The following is a 3756-nucleotide window of genomic DNA, read 5'->3' as shown; positions in this document are numbered from 1 at the left end:
GTTTCGGTGTCCCGGCTATCGTTGACCAAAAATTCAGCAAGTAGATGACGAAAAAAATAATAATAATAACTTTGACAATCATTATATGACCGCTTCGCTAGCAGCGGTCATAATAAATAGGCCTTGAAAAACCAAACAACTTGAAAAGAACCTGTCTTGGATCGCAGGAGTGTCATGCAATGTTCATTTCTGGTGAGCACTTAACAAGCAAACATGACGTGAGCTTACTGATGGTGAAAAGCAGGGGTAGCCCCAGCAGTTGAAAACATTCTCTAAACAGCACTGTCAACATGGCGTTTCTAAAATGAATGACAAAATAAGCTCACTGTAGTGGCAATAGGAAATAGCATCGTACCATATGACTGAAGTTTCTGTTGCAGGTCTACTGTGATTATGTAATATCAGTTGCATGGAAAAAAGAGGATGTCCATGTTCCACTTTACATGGAGTCCACCCCTTTTCCCAGGGTATTTAACCACCCATGCCATTCAGTGGTAAAACCAAACCTCCTGTAGTTGGCTACCTGCTGCATCAGGGTTTACTCGCTCAGTTTGACACCATGGTAAGTTTTGTTACAATGGTCTATCCACAGCCTTCTTGTGATGTAAGTGATTCACACCTCAGATTAACATTTCACACTTCATTTCTGTATTCGTGTTGAGGTCTCTGCAGCACTGCTAGTTGTGCTGTGCACATTGCCCTCCCTGGCTCATGCTGCATGCTTTAGTACTCAGCAGGCACCAGGTAACTACAACTTAAAATTGAACTATTTCACAGACTTTCAGGCATTCAGGCATAGTCAAATGTTTTGATATAATTTTAGAAAAGAAATCAAAACGAAAAACATTGTGATGAGAATACGTTAAAGCCTCCTTGTTTAAGAATGTTTTTCCTAATTGTTTCTATTTAGAAATGGTCCGGGCCTGTAGGGACTCCGATAATAGCTTGCACGCGGTAGGGAGCAAGTGGAGAGTACACTGCATGGACTGCACCTGCTCTGCCTCTGGGATTCACTGCTGCCATGTGTAAGTCACCAATGCCGTTTGCCATTGCCACTGTCTACTAATATTGTTTAAGGGCATTTGAATGAAAAGATTCTTCAAAGGACCGTATCATTCATAAAATGTTACACAACCATAGACTGTAGCCTATAAGGGTCACAACATACTGTACAAGCATCTATAGACCCTTTCGATCAGTTTCTAGGGGATTTCCGGCATTCAAAACCAACGCAGATACTTTGAAATGAAAATGAATCGGACTTTGGCGTAATGCTCCACAAAATGTCAAAGTGATTGTCAATGAGAGATCTTTTGTTTCTTTTTATGATAGTTTGCCAACTAGCATATCGTTTCCTGATGACTGCAAGGAGGTGTATGACGAGGCAAACTGCAAGCGCTATGCAGTAAGGAAGGATGATCCATCCATTGAATGTCGAATTACTGGAGCAATTGGAAAGTGATACATTTGATCAGTATTTTGATCGAAAAAAATATTGATCGGAAGAAATGTGATAATGTTGTAAATGGTTCAAAATGTATCAAATGTGTTTAAAAAAATAAAGAAATGTATTGTTTCTGTCTATTTCTTATTCTCTAAATAAAAAGGATAGACACTTATTGAAAAATGTAGTTTAATGTTTCTCCATGCTTTTGGTTTGAAGAAGTATAATGTAGCCTATCATGTCAAAGAGTCGTTGCTGCAAAATAACTAAATAAATACATAAATAAAAATGCCTGAATTATTTCATTATGGCATGTGACAACAGCTTAGAAGTGTAAGGCCACGCACATCCCAGGCCAAAGTTGGAATGGTGAAAGATCCAATATAAAAGCAGTATTGCACAGTAAGGCTTCTCTGGTGTCTCTGAAGAAGGTACTGGCTGTCCAGACTGTTGCCCTCACCGAGGCCATCCAGGGCACTTGATATGGAGGTCCCTGCCTTTGGCCTCACAGTGGAGGCAGATGTAACAGCTGCTCAGTCCCTGTTATTTACAATAATCGTGAATGACGGCGACCAGACAGTGCATGAGGAGACACTGTCATTACATTTTGAGGCCCCCGACACACCTGGCACCCCCACTGCACCTGAGACCTTTATTTCCCTGGGAAGCATCCAAGTCAAGTCAAGTCAAGTCAGATTTATTTGTATAGCGCATTTTACATGCACAGAGTGCAACCCAAAGCGCCAAAGCGCTCCAGGAGCCCTCCAAGCTCACCTGGGGAAAGTTCTGGTGGAGGTTCAGCTGCACAAAGCGGACAGCCCCCACCACCACCCAGGAGTGCCTGGTTCCTCAGGAGGAGTCCACCAGCTGCCTTCCCTTCATAAAAAAATCTGAGGAGACTTCTTAAAAGGAACAAATAAATTCAGATCTTGCTTGAACATCTTAAATGGTCAGAATGCCTTAATTTTAAAGTATTTAACATAGTCAGGTCAAAATGTATAATTTGTTAATATTCATCTTACACTGAGGTTCTCCCCGTCACTGTAAAGAGCTTACAGTGCCTTAAAGCGCTACATAAATCCAAGTTGTTGTACTCAAATGCCCTCTTAATTTTTCTATATGAAAAAGACAAGAAAATACACAAAAATTCAAATAAGGAGAAAATGTGTTGACCTCCGTAAGTCAGGAAAATGGCTAATCACGATCACCTCCTGGTTGTGAATACAACATGGGCATAGGAGTGGCCTTGCTGTGCTTTATCCATCCATCGCTTCTAGGACTGTATCAGTATCCTTGCCCGGCTTGCAGGATTTTTTTGGTCATTTGAATGTCTTATTCTGATTTCAATATACATGTTGATTCAATCGGATCAATTCAGAATCAGAAAAACTGCTTTGAAAGCACTCACTCAGCCAACATGTAAAAGTGTCCCACCCACTTCTAAAGTACATATAGGCCTATTAGATCTTGTCTCCACCACTGACATCACTCTGACTAACTTCCATTCTGAGGATGTTTCTGTCTCTGACCACAGGACTGTTCTTTTCAATATCACTGCACCCCTGAGCTGCCCCTGTGCCTCTCGTTACAGCGGCTCTATTAGACATACAACAATCTAAACTTAATACTGAGCCACTAAACTCATCCTCAGATGATTTCGTGTTACTTTACATTATTCCTCTGTCTGATTCTCTAACTCAGCTTGCCTTCTTGAAGACACACATCGTCTCCTTCTCACATTCTGCCACATGGTTCAAAACTGAACATGCTAAACAAAATGAATGCTGTCAGCCGTCAGCTGCAGCCCATAGACAGTATGGCCTAACAGTTCATAAGCACTGTTATATAAGGATCATGTCTTAACTTATAAGGAATCTCTGAATGACTGCTTACCTTTATCGCCAAAGGACAGAGCAACCCCCCTTTTCTCCACCATTAACAAGCTCCAACCTGCCAAACTATTCTCATTTACCCCACCAATCTGAGTTTCTTGAAATTTTCCACAATAAAATTAGCTCTATATACCCCCACCACCTTTAATGATGTACCCTCCCCCTTCACAGCTCCGGTTAGATCCTTCTCTGTCTCTTCCTCAGTTGATGAACACTTTGTCCTTGACCTTGTTACAAAGGCTAGGCCAATCACCTACCTTGTAGCTCCATTAGGCTTATTTTGAGGTGTTCTCCAAGGAGGTCTGTGAATGTGAAATTCTGTCTTTTAGGAGATGCTGTTTTAGCCATATACTAACTAAATCAATGCTGTATGCAAAAATATATAAAAATGTATTTTAAAATAAAATATAAAATATCCTA

At 40.8% G+C, this 3756-nt stretch overlaps 1 long non-coding RNA gene across 1 annotated transcript; it reads left to right on the top strand.

Annotated features, from left to right (window-relative positions):
• Positions 1-482: 482 nt before the first annotated feature.
• LOC143139317 (uncharacterized) lies at positions 483-1733 on the top strand. Its single transcript, XR_012990379.1, has 4 exons — positions 483-562; positions 663-744; positions 911-1025; positions 1333-1733. It is a non-coding gene; the product is annotated as an uncharacterized LOC143139317 (long non-coding RNA).
• Positions 1734-3756: the final 2023 nt, after the last annotated feature.

Source organism: Alosa pseudoharengus, unplaced genomic scaffold (assembly GCF_046254945.1).
Source record: "Alosa pseudoharengus isolate Yale_2024_CS ecotype anadromous, Long Island Sound unplaced genomic scaffold, YU_APseudo_1.1 YU_APseudo_1.1_scf_22, whole genome shotgun sequence".
Taxonomy (NCBI): Eukaryota; Metazoa; Chordata; class Actinopteri; order Clupeiformes; family Clupeidae; genus Alosa; species Alosa pseudoharengus.
Note: the sequence above shows the minus strand (reverse complement) of the source record. Positions and strands in the feature narration are given on the sequence as shown.